The sequence below is a fragment of the Pseudophryne corroboree genome, chromosome 2 (assembly GCF_028390025.1).
Source record: "Pseudophryne corroboree isolate aPseCor3 chromosome 2, aPseCor3.hap2, whole genome shotgun sequence".
NCBI lineage: Eukaryota > Metazoa > Chordata > Amphibia > Anura > Myobatrachidae > Pseudophryne > Pseudophryne corroboree.
Genome location: NC_086445.1, coordinates 541,847,603 through 541,867,290, shown reverse-complemented (window position 1 = coordinate 541,867,290; position 19,688 = coordinate 541,847,603). Strand labels below are relative to the sequence as shown.

The 19,688-nt window shown below is 47.6% G+C and overlaps 1 protein-coding gene across 1 annotated transcript in view; it reads right to left on the bottom strand.

Moving 5' to 3' along the window:
- The window catches only part of CLIC4 (chloride intracellular channel 4), a 156,172-nt gene that overhangs the window by 31,211 nt on the left and 105,273 nt on the right, over window positions 1–19,688 (bottom strand). The window lies entirely within an intron of this gene.

The window sequence follows — 19,688 nt, the reverse complement described above, 5'->3', positions numbered from 1 at the left end:
CTGCTTGTAAATCTGTAGGATTTTTTTCCACTTCGATCCCTCATTCAAGTTTCATGCACTAGCAACTGTAATTTGATTGCTGCTTAAAAACACCAAAAACAACTGTGGAGTAAAGGGGGAGATCTTGCAACTAAAATTGGTGCTGTGTTTTTGCTCCTAAAACAAAAGACACTAAAAGGTCACTTATAAACGTGCAGAAGCTATTTACACAGATGTCTAAAGGCCCGTACACACTGGTCGATATATCGGCCGTTCTCTTGAACGGCCGATATATCGCGGGACCGTCGGCCAGTGTGTACGGCCGATACGTCTGTGAACTCCGTCGTTCACAGACGTATCGCGACGGCCGCGCAGCACAGCAGATGGCCAATATATCTACCGATATATTGGCGCGTCGCTGTGTGTGTACAGGGCGGTCGGCCGACCGCCCGTACACATGCTGCGGCGGCCGGCGGTGATCGACAGGTGAACTGGGCGGGCAAGTGTACACGCCCGCCCAGTTCATGACGTCAGTCCCCGACGGATCGGGCAGTGTGTATGCTCAACACACTGCCCGATCCGTCCATAGATATATCTGCAGATCAATTGATCTGCAGATATATCTACTAGTGTGTACCCACCTTAAGAATAGGTGCACAGCCACAGACTGGTGTTGGCACGGTGCCTAGAAATAGAATCTGTACATACTTTTGCACGTTAGTGGGTCAGATTGGAAACATGGATGGTGGAAACAAGACAGATATCCTATTATAATTTTAGGTCCAGATCATTTGTTTTAACTTTTACAGTTTTTCGCATTGGACAACCCCTTATTTATTAATCCAGAGCCAGCAATCCATACATAGTGCTATAAAACACTATGGCAGATTGTCTATACAGCAAGCTTACGTGCTATTGAAGGATTGCAGTTTAATTGAAAAAAGCTTCAGTAATATTTTGACAAAATTTGATTTGGCAAGTAGAACAGGAACAAAATCCAGTTATAGGAAGTTGTAAGGAAAGATGCAATCCCAGACTACCACCAGTAGCACCACATGGCTGAGGCCTCTGAGGAGGAAAAGTCCAGTGAACAAGTAACAGAAGAACTGTGCAGCTTATACTGTCTATGCAGAAACTGTGCAGCTTATACTGTCTATGCAGAAAGATTTTCCTAACTCCATCAATGAGTTGGTGACAAAGGTGTCAGTCCATTGAGAAAGGTTCAGCATCACAGAACAGAAAGATGTTGTTAGTTGGAGCGCATAACATGGTCCTTGACTTGCAGGACAAATTCAGGGAGATCTTGATGTACAGTCCTGTAAGTGTAGGTGAAAATAATGTTAGCCCCCATGAGAGAACAGATAGAACATGTATGGCCCTTTACTATAAAACAAGTAAAAACAGCCCTCCAAGGCATACTATAGCTTGATTTCCAAAACCTGTTGAAACCAAACAATCCAAATGCAATTGCGGACAATCCCTTTAATGTTATTTGAGAGAAGGGTTCATAATCAGTTATGCCTATATGCACATCAAACTCCTCACAATTAAGGGACAACAGACAGAATAGTTATCATTAGATCACTGAACAAATGCTCTTTTAGTACTCGTGGTATCGGGCCTGATTCATAATATCATGGTAAGCAGGAAGAAGAAAAAACAAGAAACCTCACTGCATTCTGCCAGCATCACAGATGCGAGGATTGCAGGCATCAGATATCACCATTGTGACCAATGATTTCAATGTTCACAGTCATCATTCATCTATGTCTAAGCTAACTCAGAATGAGCGATGGAATTTCTGAGTCAGGGTCAGCATATCTGTGTCAGAAAACATAGGGCCTTATTGAGGTTTGTTAGCACACCAAAAAAGTTACCAATTTGGCAAAACCATGTGCACTGCAGGTGGGGTAGATGTAATATGTGCAGAGAGTTAGATATGGGTGGGGTGTGTCCAAACTAAAATCTAAACTGCAGTGTAGAAATAAAGCAGCCAGTATTTACCCTGCACAGAAATATAACCAACCCAAATCTAACTCTCTGCACATGTTACATCTGCCCCACCTGCAGTGCAGCAGGTTTTACCCAATTGTTAACTTTTTTAGTTTGCTAACAAACCTGAATCACCCCCATAGTCCCTGTTTTGTGAAACTGTTCTCGCCACCACCCCCTAAAGAGCCAAACCTTGTCAGTTATGCTGCATTTGTGGTGTACTGCAAGCGAGACTGCAGATCAGGATTTGCACATGCGCAGTGAAACCCCTGAACTCAGATGTACTGGCCATCTGGCAAATGCCAGAAGGGACGGTCCGGCCACACAGAGTGGGGCTGGCAGATCAGTGCAGCCTCTCAGCTCTCTGTTCACCTTCTCGCCCACCTGCCCATAGCCGGCATACTGACTCATGGCAGGCCCCCTTAGCCGTGGCCATGCACCCTTATGCGCACGCACAGTCCTGTCAGGGCTGCTTCACAAACCAGTTTATCCCTGCCTCTGCACATGCGCAGATCATAAAAACATTGCCGTATAACAAAAAAACAAGAAAAGAAACCAACACAATATTGTTATGTATGAGTCAGGCCTATGGATCATAAATTAATCAAATAGGAGTTGTGATTAGATTAGAAGTATTAGAAGTCGGTGTTGTCACTTCTAGTGATCTCCCAGATGGAATGCATCTAAATCAGATCTGGAATGCATGCGAGCTCTCATCACATTTTTACATATTGTAATACAGTAAGTGTATGCCAATCCAAGTGTGAATAAAGGGCGATAGATTCATATTTACTTGCAACCATGAGTTATTTAGCTTGTTTAAAGTTTTCATACCATTTTCAATACCCTTGCTTCGTGCACATGAATGGAATACAAACACTAGTGTGTACTTCAACAGAAATCTTCCCAAATATAACCTACAGTACACATTTGTGCAAAATGTGCTTTGATAGCTCTGTACTTAACATTTTAGGTTAATAGTACTTAAAACAATTATTTTCATTACTTTGTTGTGTAAATGGTCATATGTGTGAATGGTCTAAAGCCCATTAAAAATGATTAACAGACTACATGCATATAGATTTAGGAGACTAGTGATTTCAGTACACACAGTATCAGGGCTCCACTTACAAAGAACATTTTTTCTTAACCCCAGTGAGCATCTCCCAGAAACTCTTGCATGGAGCTGTAGAGAATAAAGGGGCAGATGTATTAACCTGGAGAAGGCATAAGGAAGTGATAAACCAGTGATATGTGCAAGGTGATAAATGCACCAGCAAATCAGCTCCAATATGTAAATTAACAGTTAGGAGCTGATTGGCTGGTGCGTTATCACCTTGTACATATCACTGGTTTATCACTTCCTTATGCCTTCTCCAGGTTAATACATCTGCCCCAGACTGCTGTAATGTGCTGTCTAATCTGGCAAATGAATTCCTCACACTGTACTCATTCACCCTCTGCCCTCGCTCATTTTCAGCTCAACCCTTAACAAGCTTTCCTGTCTGTACACCGCTATATTTAGCTCTACATCATTATAACAGAGTTATAATTGTCCAGTAGAATTCAGTTCTTATCCAAGGAAACATAGCTTATAGTGAAATACAGTAGAGCACTGTTTAGGGGAGACATTAAAGTCCAGAGTGCTGCAGCATGTTATGAAATGTGCCTTATTTTGGAATGAAGTGTTACTTGTGTGTAAAACTGGAGTACAAAGTATCAAATTCCAGTAGCTGTAAAAATAAAACCGTAAAAGGGCAGTCACACCACAATTATGAGTTCAGCAAGTTTATTAAAGCAAAGTATTTTTTTTTTTTTAAACTATAATAAGAGCCCGATTCAGAGTTGCACACAAGTTTTCCAAACAGATATTGCAATTTTTAGCATTGCGCATGTTCCATAGCCAAACATATATTACTTTGTGCAAGACAGTCAGATGTACCTCAACTTGTGGCTGATTGTGCGGAACTGGGCAGTTTCACGTAGGATAAGTGTTCTGAAGGCACATAGGCAAAATTATGGGCTATTAGAGGAGAGCGTACAGGGCTGGTGCAAATGAATGCCAATATTGATGAAGGTTATTTCCAAGCGCACATTGTGGCCAACTCTGAATCAGACGCAGAAACTCCAAGCAAACTTTTGTAGTCCGTGCTTTCTCACTTGATGAATGGAAAATATTCATTTCTTTTGCGCAGAACTCTGCAATCCTATTGTCATAAAGGTGACTAAAATATGCTCTCCATCCATGTAGAAAATGGCAGCCTGCTCTGCATTCCATCACCTGAGAACACTTAGAACAGACTGCCAGCTCAAAACTTAGAAAAGCATAGAGTTAAAAAAAAATGCAGCTCTCTTACACTTCCAAGTGCAGATCTTCCCACAGTAATCACCGATTATAAAATGCAATCAATCCTACATGTTCACATTTTGATGTTTGAGAATCCTGACTGATGAGAAGCAAACAGACAGTACTTCCATATATGTGTGGAGGCCTGGTGCATGTGAAAAGGTTGGTAAATCTTGAACATATGGGATGTAAAATAAGATTTTAAACCTACCGGTAAATCTATTTCTCTCAGTCCGTAGAGGATGCTGGGACTCCGTAAGGACCATGGGGAATAGACGGGCTCCACAGGAGACATGGGCACTTTAAGAAAGAACTTGACTCTGGGTGTGCACTGGCTCCTCCCTCTATACCCCTCCTCCAGACCTCAGTTAGAGAAACTGTGCCCAGAGGAGATGGACAGTACGAGGAAAGGATTTTTGTTAATCCAAGGGCAAGAGTCATACCAGCCACACCAATCACACCGTATAACTTGTGATAAATTACCCAGTTAACAGTATGAAAACAACCACATTGCATCAGTCCAAGACCGATGAGCTATAACATAACCCTTATGTAAGTAATAATAAGATTTTACTTACCGATAAATCTATTTCTCGTAGTCCGTAGTGGATGCTGGGGACTCCGTCAGGACCATGGGGAATAGCGGCTCCGCAGGAGACAGGGCACAAAAGTAAAAGCTTTAGGATCAGGTGGTGTGCACTGGCTCCTCCCCCTATGACCCTCCTCCAAGCCTCAGTTAGGATACTGTGCCCGGACGAGCGTACACAATAAGGAAGGATTTTGAATCCCGGGTAAGACTCATACCAGCCACACCAATCACACTGTACAACCTGTGATCTGAACCCAGTTAACAGCATGATAACAGCGGAGCCTCTGAAAAGATGGCTCACAACAATAATAACCCGATTTTTGTAACAATAACTATGTACAAGTATTGCAGACAATCCGCACTTGGGATGGGCGCCCAGCATCCACTACGGACTACGAGAAATAGATTTATCGGTAAGTAAAATCTTATTTTCTCTGACGTCCTAGTGGATGCTGGGGACTCCGTCAGGACCATGGGGATTATACCAAAGCTCCCAAACGGGCGGGAGAGTGCGGATGACTCTGCAGCACCGAATGAGAGAACTCCAGGTCCTCTTTAGCCAGGGTATCAAATTTGTAGAATTTTACAAACGTGTTCTCCCCCGACCACGTAGCTGCTCGGCAGAGTTGTAATGCCGAGACCCCTCGGGCAGCCGCCCAGGATGAGCCCACCTTCCTTGTGGAATGGGCCTTGACAGATTTTGGCTGTGGCAGGCCTGCCACAGAATGTGCAAGTTGAAATGTGCTACAAATCCAACGAGCAATCGTCTGCTTAGAAGCAAGAGCACCCAGTTTGTTGGGTGCATACAGGATAACTAACAGCGAGTCAGTTTTCCTGACTCCAGCCGTCCTGGAAACCTATATTTTCAGGGCCCTGACAACATCTAGCAACTTGGAGTCCTCCAAGTCCCTAGTAGCCGCAGGTACCACAATAAGCTGGTTCAGGTGAAACGCTGACACCACCTTAGGAAGAAACTGGGGACGAGTCCGCAGCTCTGCCCTGTCCGAATGGACAATCAGATATGGCTTTTGTGAGACAAAGCCGCCAATTCTGACACTCGCCTGGCCGAGGCCAGGGCCAACAGCATGGTCACTTTTCATGTGAGATATTTCAAATCCACAGATTTGAGCGGTTTAAAATGTGATTTGAGGAATCCCAGAACTACGTTGAGATCCCACAGTGCCACTGGAGGCACAAAAAGGGGGTTGTATATGCAATACTCCCTTGACAAACTTCTGGACTTCAGGAACTGAAACCAATTCTTTCTGGAAGAAAATTGACAGGGCCGAAATTTGAACCTTAATGGACCCCAATTTGAGGCCCATAGACACTCCTGTTTGCAGGAAATGCAGGAATCGACCGAGTTGAAATTTCTTCGTGGGGCCTTCCTGGCCTCACACCACGCAACATATTTTCGCCACATGTGGTGATAATGTTTTGCGGTCACCTCCTTCCTGGCTTTGACCAGGGTAGGAATGACCTCTTCCGGAATGCCTTTTTCCCTTAGGATCTGGCGTTCCACCGCCATGCCGTCCAACGCAGCCGCGGTAAGTCTTGGAACAGACCCGGTACTTGCTGAAGCAAGTCCCTTCTTAGCGGCAGAGGCCATGAGTCCTCTGTGAGCATTTCTTGAAGTTCCGGGTGCCACGTCCTTCTTGGCCAATCCGGAGCCACGAGTATAGTTCTTACTCCTCTACTTCTTATAATTCTCAGTACCTTGGTTATGAGAAGCAGAGGAGGGAACACATACACCGACTGGTACACCCACGGTGTTACCAGAACGTCCACAGATATTGCTTGACGGTCTCTTGACCTGGCGCAATACCTGTCCAGTTTTTTGTTCAGGCGGGTCGCCATCATGTCCACCTTTGGTCTTTCCCAACGGTTCACAATCATGTGGAATACTTCCCGATGAAGTCCCCACTCTCCCGGGTGGAGGTCGTGCCTGCTGAGGAAGTCTGCTTCCCAGTTGTCCACTCCCGGAATGAACACTGCTGACAGTGCTATCACATGATTTTTCGCCCAGCGAAGAATCCTTGCAGTTTCTGCCATTGCCCTCCTGCTTCTTGTGCCGCCCTGTCTGTTTACGTGGGCGACTGCAGTGATGTTGTCCCACTGGATCAATACCGGCTGACCTTGAAGCAGAGGTCTTGCTAAGCTTAGAACATTGTAAATTGCCCTTAGCTCCAGTATATTTATGTGGAGAGAAGTCTCCAGACTTGATCACACTCCCTGGAAATTTTTTCCCTGTGTGACTGCTCCCCAGCCTCTCAGGCTGGCATCCGTGGTCACCAGGACCCAGTCCTGAATGCCGAGTCTGCGGCCCTTTAGTAGATGAGCACTCTGCAGCCACCGCAGAAGAAACACCCTTGTCCTTGGAGACAGGGTTATCCGCTGATGCATCTGAAGATGCGATCCGGACCATTTTTCCAGCAGATCCCACTGAAAAGTTCTTGCGTGAAATCTACCGAATGGAATCGCTTCGTAAGAAGCCACCATTTTTCCCAGGACCCTTGTGCAATGATGCACTGACACTTTTCCTGGTTTTAGGAGGTTCCTGACTAGCTCGGATAACTCCCTGGCTTTCTTCTCCGGGAGAAACACCTTTTTCTGGACTGTGTCCAGAATCATCCCTAGGAACAGCAGACGTGTCGTCGGAAACAGCTGCGGTTTTGGAATATTTAGAATCCACCCGTGCTGTCGTAGAACTACTTGAGATAGTGCTACTCCGACCTCCAACTGTTCTCTGGACCTTGCCCCTATCAGGAGATCGTCCATTTTCTTTGAAGAAGAATCATCATTTCGGCCATTACCTTGGTAAGGACCCGGGGTGCCGTGGACAATCCAACCGGCAGCGTCTGAAACTGATAGTGACAGTTCTGTACCACGAACCTGAGGTACCCTTGGTGAGAAGGGCAAATTGGGACATGGAGGTAAGCATCCCTGATGTCCCGGGATACCATATAGTCCCCTTCTTCCTGGTTCGCTATCACTGCTCTGAGTGACTCCATCTTGATTTGAACCTTTGTATGTAAGTGTTAAACTATTTCAGATTTAGAATAGGTCTCACCGAGCCGTCTGGCTTCAGTACCACAATATAGTGTGGAATAATACCCCTTTCCTTGTTGTAGGAGGGGTACTTTGATTATCACCTGCTGGGAATACAGCTTGTGAATTGTTTCCACTACTGCCTCCCTGTCGGAGGGAGACGTTGGTAAAGCAGACTTCAGGAACCTGCGAGGGGGAGACGTCTCGAATTTCCAATCTGTACCCCTGGGATACTACTTGTAGGATCCAGGGGTCCACTTGCGAGTGAGCCCACTGCGTGCTGAAACTCTTGAGACGACCCCCCCCACCGCACCTGAGTCCGCTTGTACGGCCCCAGCGTCATGCTGAGGACTTGGCAGAAGCGGTGGAGGGCTTCTGTTTCTGGGAATGGGCTGCCTGCTGCAGTCTTCTTCCCTTTCCTCTATCCCATGGCAGATATGACTGGCCTTTTGCCCGCTTGCCCTTATGGGGACGAAAGGACAGAGGCTGAAAAGACGTTGTCTTTTTCTCCTTTATACGGCAATACTTCCATGTGCCGTTTGGAATCTGCATCACCTGACCACTGTCGTGTCCATAAACAACTTCTGGCAGATATGGACATCGCACTTACTCTTGATGCCAGAGTGCAAATATCCCTCTGTGCATCTCGCATATATAGAAATGCATCCTTTAAATGCTCTATAGTCAATAAAATACTGTCCCTGTCAAGGGTATCAATATTTTCAGTCAGGGAATCCGACCAAGCCACCCCAGCGCTGCACATCCAGGCTGAGGCGATCGCTGGTCGCAGTATAACACCAGTATGTGTGTATATACTTTTTAGGATATTTTCCAGCCTCCTATCAGCTGGCTCCTTGAGGGCGGCCCTATCTGGAGACGGTACCGCCACTTGTTTTGATAAGCGTGTGAGCGCCTTATCCACCCTAAGGGGTGTTTCCCAACGCGCCCTAACTTCTGGCGGGAAAGGGTATACCGCCAATAATTTTCTATCGGGGGAAACCCACGCATCATCACACACTTCATTTAATTTATCTGATTCAGGAAAAACTACAGGTAGTTTTTTCACACTCCACATAATACCCTTTTTTGTGGTACTTGTAGTATCAGAAATATGTAACACCTCCTTCATTGCCCTTAACAAGTAACGTGTGGCCCTAAAGGAAAATACGTTTGTTTCTTCACCGTCGACACTGGAGTCAGTGTCCGTGTCTGTGTCGACCGACTGAGGTAAAAGGACGTTTTAACGCCCCTGACGGTGTTTGAGACGCCTGGACAGGTACGAATTGGTTTGCCGGCCGTCTCATGTCGTCAACCGGCCTTGCAGCGTGTTGACATTATCACGTAATTCCTTAAATAAGCCATCCATTCCGGTGTCGACTCCCTAGAGAGTGACATCACCATTACAGGCAATTGCTCCGCCTCCTCACCAACATCGTCCTCATACATGTCGACACACACGTACCGACACACAGCACACACACAGGGAATGCTCTGATAGAGGACAGGACCCCACTAGCCCTTTGGGGAGACAGAGGGAGAGTTTGCCAGCACACACCAAAAACGCTATAATTATACAGGGACAACCTTTATATAAGTGTTTTTCCCTTATAGCATTTTAATATATATAGTCATATCGCCAAATAAGTGCCCCCCCTCTCTGTTTTAACCCTGTTTCTGTAGTGCAGTGCAGGGGAGAGCCTGGGAGCCTTCCCACCAGCATTTCTGTGAGGGAAAATGGCGCTGTGTGCTGAGGAGAATAGGCCCCGCCCCCTTTTCGGCGGGCTTCTTCTCCCGTTTTTCTGAGACCTGGCAGGGGTTAAATACATCCATATAGCCCCCAGGGGCTATATGTGATGTATTTTTAGCCAGAATAAGGTACTATCATTGCTGCCCAGGGCGCCCCCCCCAGCGCCCTGCACCCTCAGTGACCGCTGCTATGAAGTGTGCTGACAACAATGGCGCACAGCTGCAGTGCTGTGCGCTACCTTATGAAGACTGAAAAGTCTTCTGCCGCCGGTTTCTGGACCTCTTCACTTTTCGGCATCTGCAAGGGGGTCGGCGGCGCGGCTCCGGGACGAACCCCAGGGTGAGACCTGTGTTCCGACTCCCTCTGGAACTAATGGTGTCCAGTAGCCTAAGAAGCCAATCCATCCTGCACGCAGGTGAGTTCACTTCTCTCCCCTAAGTCCCTCGATGCAGTGAGCCTGTTGCCAGCAGGACTCACTGAAAATAAAAAACCTAACAAAACTTTTACTCTAAGCAGCTCTTTAGGAGAGCCACCTAGATTGCACCCTTCTCGGCCGGGCACAAAAATCTAACTGAGGCTTGGAGGAGGGTCATAGGGGGAGGACCAGTGCACACCACCTGATCCTAAAGCTTTTACTTTTGTGCCCTGTCTCCTGCGGAGCCGCTATTCCCCATGGTCCTGACGGAGTCCCCAGCATCCACTAGGACGTCAGAGAAAACTATATACAAGTCTTGCAGAAGTAGTCCGCACTTGCGACGGGCGCCCAGCATCCACTACGGACTACGAGAAATAGATTTACCAGTAGGTTTAAAATCCTATTTTCTCTAACGTCCTAGAGGATGCTGGGACTCCGTAAGGACCATGGGGATTATACCAAAGCTCCCAAACGGGCGGGAGAGTGCGGATGACTCTGCAGCACCGATTGAGCAAACAGGAGGTCCTCCTCAGCCAGGCTATCAAACTTATAGAATTTTGCAAAGGTGTTTGAACCCGACCAAGTAGCAGCTCGGCACAGCTGTAGTGCCGAGACCCCTCGGGCAGCCGCCCAAGAAGAGCCCACCTTCCTAGTGGAAGGGGCCTTAACCGATTTTTGTAACGGCAATCCTGCCGTAGAATGCGCCTGCTGAATCGTGTTACAGATCCAGCGAGCAATAGTCTGCTTTGAAGCAGGGCCGCCAACTTTGTTGGCTGCATACAGGACGACCAGTGCTTCTGTTTTACTGATCCTAGCCGTTCGGGCCACGTAAATTTTCAAAGCCCTGACCACATCAAGGGACTCGGAATCCTCCAAGTCACGTGTAGCCACCGGCACGACAATAGTTTGGTTCATATGAAAGGATGAGACCACCTTAGGCAGGAATTGAGGACAGGTCCGCAATTCAGCTCTATCCATATGAAAAACCAGATAAGGGCTTTTATGTGATAAAGCCACCAATTCCGAAACTCGCCTAGCCGAAGCAAAGGCTAACAACATGACCACCTTCCAGGTGAGATATTTCAACTCCACGGTCTTAAGTGGTTCAAACCAATGTGACTTAAGGAAACTTAACACCACGTTAAGGTCCCAAGGCGCCACCGGAGGTACAAAAAGGAGGCTGAATATGCAGTACTCCCTTCACAAAAGTCTGTACTTCAGGTAATGAGGCCAATTCCTTTTGAAAGAAAATGGATAAGGCCGAAATCTGAACTTTTAATGGAGCCTAATTTTAGGTCCAAATTCACTCCAGTTTGTAGGAAGTGAAGAAAACGGCCCAGGTGGAATTCTTCCGTAGGAGCATTCCTGGCCTCACACCAAGAAACATATTTTCTCCATATTCGGTGATAATGTTTAGATGTCACGTCCTTCCTAGCCTTTATTAGCGTAGGAATGACCTCATCCGGAATACCTTTTACCGCTAGGATCCGGCGTTCAACCGTCATGCCGTCAAACGCAGCCGCGGTAAGTCTTGGAACAGACAGGGACCTTGTTGTAACAAGTCCTGCCTTAGAGGTAGAGGCCACGGATCTTCTGTGAGCATTTCTTGCAGATCCGGATACCAGGTCCTTCGTGGCCAATCTGAAACAATGAGAATTGTTCTCACTTCTCTTTTTCTAATTATCCTCAACACCTTGGGTATGAGAGGAAGAGGAGGAAACACATATACCGACTGGAACACCCCACGGTGTCACTATGACGTCCACAGCTACCGCCTGAGGGTCTCTTGACCTGGTGCAATACCTTTGTAGCTTTTTGTTGAGACGGGGTGCCATCATGTCTATTTGGGGTAGTCCCCACCGACTTCCAAACTGCGCAAAGACTTCCTGATGAAGTCCCCACTCTCCCAAATGCAGAGCGTGTCTGCTGAGGAAGTCTGCTTCCCAGTTGTCCATTCCCGGAATGAACACTGCTGACAGAGCGCTTACTTGATTCTCCGCCCAGCGAAGAACTCTGGTGGCTTCCGCCATTGCCACTCTGCTCCTTGTGCCGCCTTGGAGGTTTACATGAGCTACTGCGGTGATGTTGTCCGACTGGATCAGAACTGGTCGATTGCGAAGTAAGATCTCCGCTTGACATAGGGCGTTGTATATGGCACTTAGTTCCAGGATGTTGATGTGAAGACAAGTCTCTTGACTTGACCAAAGTCCTTGGAAATTTCTTCCCTGTGCGACCGCTCCCCAACCTCGGAGGCTCGCGACCGTGGGTCACCAGGATCCAGTCCTGAATGCCGAACCTGCAGCCCTCTAGAAGGTGAGCACTGTTTAGCCACCCCAGGAGAGATACTCTGGCCCTGGGGGACAGGGTGATCCGCTGACGCAATTGCAGATACGACCCGGACCATTTGTCCAATAGGTCCCATTGGAAGGCCCTTGCCGTATGGAATGGCTTCGTATGTTGCCACCATCTTTCCCAGAACTTGAGTGCAATGATGTACTGACACTTGTTTTGGTTTCAACAAGTTCATGACTAGAGTCATGAGTTCCTGCGCTTTTCCCTTCGGAAGAAAAACCCTTTTCTGGTCTGTGTCCAGAATCATGCACAAGAAGGGCAGACGAGTTGTAGGATTCAGCTGCGACTTTGGAATATTGAGAATCCAGCCGTGTCGCTGTAACACATTCAGTGAAAAGTGATACGCTGCTCAGCAACTTCTCCCGTGATCTCGCTTTTATGAGGAGATCGTCCAAGTACAGGATAATTGTGACACCCTGCTTGCGCAGGAGCACCATCATTTCAGCCATTACCTTGGTGAAAATTCTCGGGGCCGTGTAAAGCCCAAACGGCAACGTCTAAAATCGGTAATGACAATCCTGTACCGCAAATCTCAGGTACGCCTGATGAGGAGGATATATGGGGACATGCAGGTATGCATCCTTTAAGTCCAGAGATACCAAAAAATCTCCCCCTTCTAGGCTGGCGATGACCACCCTGAGTGATTCCATCTTGAACTTGAACCGTTTTAAGTAAAGGTTCAGGGGTTTTAAATTTAAAATGGTCTGACCGAACCGTCCGGTTTCGGAACCACAAACAGAGTTGCGTAGTACCCCTGCCCTCTTTGAAGCAGGGGAACCCCTACCACCACTTGTTGCAGACACAATTTTTGAATCGCATGTAACACTATCTCCCTTTCCAGGGGTTGTTTTGGTAGGGCCGATTTGAAAAACCGGCGAGGAGGCACTTCTTCGAATTCCAGCTTGTAACCCTGGGTAACAATTTCTATTGCCCATGGATCCACCTGTGAGTGGACCCAGACGTGGCTGAACAGTCGAAGACGTGCCCCCACAGGAGCTGACTCCCTCAGGGGAGCCCCAGTGTCATGCGGTGGATTTAGCAGAGGCCGGGGAGGACTTCTGTTCCTGAGAACTAGCTGTGTTGTGCAGCTTTTTCCCTCTGCCCTTACCTCTGGCAAGAAAGGACGAACCACGTGCTCTCTTGTTTTTACTGGAACGAAAGGACTGCATTTGATAATGAGGCGCTTTCTTAGATTGTGAGGAAATACCTGCCGTAGCCGTGGAGACAAGATCCGAGAGGCCCTTTCCGAACAATTCCTCACCCTTGTAAGGCAACAACTCCATATGCCTCCTTTAGTCGGCATCACCTGTCCATTGCATGTGCCACAGGACACGTCTAGCAGAAATCGACATAGCGTTGACTCTAGAACCCAGCAGACTAACGTCTCTTTGGGCATGTCATATATATATATATATATATATATATATATATATATATATATATATATATATACACATACATACATATACTAGGGACAATAACATGGTATCCTTATCTAGGGTTTCAATCTCCGCTGATAAGATATCTGTCTATGCTGCTACAGCGCTATAAACCCATGCCGACACAATCGCCGGTCTGAGTAGTGTACCAGAATGTGTGTAAATGGACTTCAAAGTACTTTTACAGCATGCTATCTGCAGGATCCCTGAGGATAGCTGTAAAGTCAGCGCTACCTTTTTGGGTAAACGTGTCAATGCTTGTACACCCTAGGGGAAGATTCCCATCGTATCCTGGCCCCATTAGGGAAAGGATACTCCCTGAGAATTCTTTTTTGGGAAGCTGCAGCTTCTTGTCTGGAGATTCCCGCTCTTTTTCTTCATGAGAGGAGGGAAATTTACCTCAGCTTTCTTCCCCTTAAACATGTGTACCCTCGTGTCAGGAACAGATGAGTCATCAGTGATAAGCAAAACATCTTTTATTACAATAACCATATATTGAATACTTTTCTGCCAGTTTGGCTGTACTTTGCATTATCGTAGTCGACACAGGAGTCAGACTCCGTGTCGATATCAGTGTCTATGATTTTGGATAGTGAGCGTTGTGAGACTCTGAAAACCTCTGTGACATAGGGACAGACATGGGTAGATTCCCTGTCTGTTCTCTAATCTTTTGTGTAATAATTCATCTTAGCTTAATTTCACATATCCAATCAGGCGTCGGCGTTGTCGACGGCGACACCACACACACACACATTTGCTCCATCTCCTCCTTAGGAGAGCCTTTTACCTCAGACATGTGGACACACACGTAATGACACACCACACACTCAGGGAATGCTCTTCTGAAGACAGTTCCCCCACAAGGCCCTTTGGAGAGACAGAGAGAGTATGCCAGCACACACCCCAGCGCAATATGACCCAGGAAAAACACAGCAATTTAATGTTTACCCCGTAGCGCGGTTATTATTATCTGCACCGAATTATGTGCCCCCCCTCTTCTTTAAAACCCTCTCTTCTACCGTGGTATAAGCAGGGGAGAGTCCGGGGAGCTTCCTCTCATAGATGCTGTGGAGAAAAATAAGATTTTACTTACCGATAAATCTATTTCTCGTAGTCCGTAGTGGATGCTGGGGACTCCGTCAGGACCATGGGGGATTAGCGGCTCCGCAGGAGACAGGGCACAAAAATAAAGCTTTAGGATCAGGTGGTGTGCACTGGCTCCTCCCCCTATGACCCTCCTCCAAGCCTCAGTTAGGATACTGTGCCCGGACGAGCGTACACAATAAGGAAGGATTTTGAATCCCGGGTAAGACTCATACCAGCCACACCAATCACACCGTACAACTTGTGATCTGAACCCAGTTAACAGTATGACAACGTAGGAGCCTCTGAACAGACGGCTCACAACAAGAACAACCTGATTTTTTTTTTTTTTTTTTTGTAACAATAACTATGTACAAGTATTGCAGACAATCCGCACTTGGGATGGGCGCCCAGCATCCACTACGGACTACGAGAAATAGATTTATCGGTAAGTAAAATCTTATTTTCTCTAACGTCCTAGTGGATGCTGGGGACTCCGTCAGGACCATGGGGATTATACCAAAGCTCCCAAACGGGCGGGAGAGTGCGGATGACTCTGCAGCACCGAATGAGAGAACTCCAGGTCCTCTTTAGCCAGGGTATCAAATTTGTAGAATTTTACAAACGTGTTCTCCCCCGACCACGTAGCTGCTCGGCAGAGTTGTAATGCCGAGACCCCTCGGGCAGCCGCCCAGGATGAGCCCACCTTCCTTGTGGAATGGGCCTTGACAGATTTAGGCTGTGGCAGGCCTGCCACAGAATGTGCAAGTTGAATTGTGCTACAAATCCAACGAGCAATCGTCTGCTTAGAAGCAGGAGCACCCAGCTTGTTGGGTGCATACAGTATAAACAGCGAGTCAGATTTTCTGACTCCAGCCGTCCTTGAAATATATATTTTCAATGCCCTGACAACGTCCAGCAACTTGGAATCCTCCAAATCGCTAGTAGCCGCAGGCACCACAATAGGCTGGTTCAGGTGAAACGCTGACACCACCTTAGGCAGAAAATGAGGACGCGTCCGCAGTTCTGCCCTGTCCGAATGGAAAATCAGATATGGGCTTTTATACGATAAAGCCGTCAATTCTGACACTCTCCTGGCTGAAGCCAGGGCCAGTAGCATGGTTACTTTCCATGTAAGATATTTCAAATCCGCCGATTTGAGTGGCTCAAACCAATGGGATTTGAGAAAATCCAAAACTACATTAAGGTCCCACGGAGCCACTGGGGGCACAACCGGGGGCTGTATATGTAGTACTCCTTTTACAAAAGTCTGGACTTCAGGAACTGAAGCCAATTCTTTCTGGAAGAAAATAGACAGGGCCGAAATTTGAACCTTAATGGACCCCAACTTGAGGCCCATAGACAATCCTGTTTGCAGGAAATGTAGGAATCGACCCAATTGAAATTCCTCCGTGGGGGCCTTCCTGGCCTCACACCACGCAACATATTTTCTCCAAATGCGGTGATAATGTTGTGCAGTCACCTCCTTCCTGGCTTTAACCAGTGTAGGAATGACCTCTTCTGGAATGCCTTTTTCCCTCAGAATTCGGCGTTCAACCGCCACGCCGTCAAACGCAGCCGCGGTAAGTCTTGGAATAGACACGGTCCCTGCTGAATCAGGTCCCGTCTTAGAGGTAGAGGCCACGGATTTTCCGTGAGCATCTCCTGAAGTTCCGGGTACCAAGTTCTTCTTGGCCAATCCGGAGCCACGAGTATCGTTCTTACTCCCCTTTGCCGTATAATTCTCAGTACTTTGGGTATGAGAGGCAGAGGAGGAAACACATACACTGACTGGAAAACCCACGGTGTTACCAGAGCGTCCACAGCTATTGCCTGAGGGTCTCTTGACCTGGCGCAATACCTGTCCAGTTTCCTGTTGAGGCGAGACGCCACCACATCCACCCTTGGTTTTTCCCAACGGTTCACAATCATGTGGAAGACTTCTGGATGAAGTCCCCACTCTCCCGGGTGTAGATCGTGTCTGCTGAGGAAGTCCGCCTCCCAGTTGTCCACTCCCGGAATGAACACCGCTGACAGTGCTATCACATGATCTTCCGCCCAGCGAAGAATCCTTGCAGCTTCTGCCATTGCTCTCCTGCTTCTTGTGCCGCCCTGTCTGTTTACGTGGGCGACTGCCGTGATGTTGTCCGACTGGATCAACACCGGCTGACCCTGAAGCAGGGATTTTGCCAGGCTTAGAGCATTGTAAATCGCTCTTAGCTCCAGTATATTTATGTGAAGAGACATCTCCAGGCTTGACCATACTCCCTGGAAGTTTCTTCCCTGTGTGACCGCTCCCCAGCCTCTCAGACTGGCATCCGTGGTCACCAGGACCCAGTCCTGTATGCCGAATCTGCGGCCTTCTAACAGATGAGCACTCTGCAACCACCACAGAAGAGACACCCTTGTCCGTGGCGATAAGGTTATCCGCTGATGCATCTGCAGATGCGATCCGGACCATTTGTCCAGCAGATCCCACTGAAAAGTTCGTGCGTGGAATCTGCCGAATGGGATTGCTTCGTAAGAAGCCACCATCTTTCCCAGGACTCTTGTGCATTGATGCCCAGACACTTTTCCTGGTTTTAGGAGGTTCCTGACAAGTTCGGATAACTCCTTGGCTTTCTCCTCCGGAAGAAACACCTTTTTCTGAACCGTGTCCAGAATCATTCCCAGGAACAGCAGACGTGTTGTCGGGGTCAACTGAGATTTTGGAAAATTCAGAATCCACCCGTGTTGTTGCAGCACTACTTGGGTTAGTGCTACTCCGTCCTCCAGCTGTTCTCTGGACCTTGCCCTTATCAGGAGATCGTCCAAGTAAGGGATAATTAATACGCCTCTTCTTCGCAGAAGAATCATCATTTCGGCCATTACCTTGGTAAAGACCCGAGGTGCCGTGGACAATCCAAACGGCAGCGTCTGAAACTGATAATGACAGTTTTGCACCACGAACCTGAGGTACCCTTGATGTGAAGGGCAAATTGGGACATGCAGGTAAGCATCTTTTATGTCCAGGGACACCATAAAGTCCCCTTCTTCCAGATTCGCTATCACTGCTCTGAGTGATTCCATCTTGAACTTGAATTTTTGTATGTACAGGTTCAAAGATTTCAGATTTAGAATAGGTCTTACCGAGCCGTCCGGCTTCGGTACCACAAATAGCGTGGAGTAATACCCCTTTCCCTGTTGTAGGAGGGGTACCTTGACTATCACCTGCTGAGAAAACAGCTTGTGAATGGCTTCCAATACCGTCGCCCTGTCTGAGGGAGACGTTGGCAAAGCAGACTTTAGGAACCGGCAAGGGGGAGACTTCTCGAATTCCAACCTGTAACCCTGAGATACTACCTGCAGGATCCAGGGGTCCACCTGTGAGCAAGCCCACTGCGCGCTGAAATTCTTGAGTCGACCCCCCACCGTTCCTGAGTCCGCTTGTAAAGCCCCAGCGTCATGCTGAGGGCTTTGCAGAACCCGCGGAGGGCTTCTGTTCCTGGGAAGGAGCTGCTTGCTGCCCTCTCTTACCCTTTCCTCTGCCTCGGGGCAGATATGACTGTCCTTTTGCCCGCTTGTTCTTATAGGACCGAAAGGACTGCGGCTGAAAAGACGGTGTCTTTTTCTGTTGGGAGGTGGTCTGAGGTAAAAAGGTGGATTTCCCGGCAGTTGCCGTGGCCACCAAATCCGATAGACCGACGCCAAATAATTCCTCCCCTTTATACGGCAATACATCCATATGCCGTTTGGAATCCGCAACACCTGACCACTGTCGTGTCCATAAACAACTTCTGGCAGATATGGACATCGCACTTACTCTCGATGCTAGAGTGCAAATATCCCTCTGAGCATCTCGCATATAAAGAAAAGCATCCTTTAAATTGCTCTAAAGTCTGTAAAATACTGTCCCTATCCAGGGTATCAATATTTTTCAGTCAGGGAATCCGACCAGACCACCCCAGCACTGCACATCCAGGCTGAGGCGATGGCTGGTCGCAGTATAACACCAGTATGTGTGTATATACTTTTTAGGGTAGTTTCCAGCCTCCTATCAGCTGGATCCTTGAGGGCGGCCGTATCAGGAGACGGTAACGCCACTTGTTTTGATAAGCGTGTGAGCGCCTTATCCACCTTAGGGGGTGTTTCCCAGCGCGCCCTAACCTCTGGCGGGAAAGGGTATAATGCCAATAACTTTTTTGAAATTAGCACTTTTCTATCTGGGTTAACCCACGCTTCATCACATACATCATTCAATTCCTCTGATTCAGGAAAAACTACAGGTAGTTTTTTCACCCCCCACATAATACCCCTTTTTGTGGTACTTGTAGTATCAGAGATATGCAAAGCCTCCTTCATTGCCGTGATCATAAAACGTGTGGCCCTACTGGAAAATACGTTTGTTTCTTCACCGTCGACACTAGATTCAGTGTCCGTGTCTGGGTCTGTGTCGACCGACTGAGGTAAAGGGCGTTTTACAGCCCCTGACGGTGTCTGAGACGCCTGGGCAGGTACTAACTGGTTTGCCGGCCGTCTCATGTCGTCAACTGATTTTTGTAATGTGCTGACATTATCACGTAATTCCATAAACAACGCCATCCATTCCGGTGTCGGCTCCCTGGGGGGTGACATCACCATTACCGGCAATTGCTCTGCCTCCACACCAACATCGTCCTCATACATGTCGACACACACGTACCGACACACAGCAGACA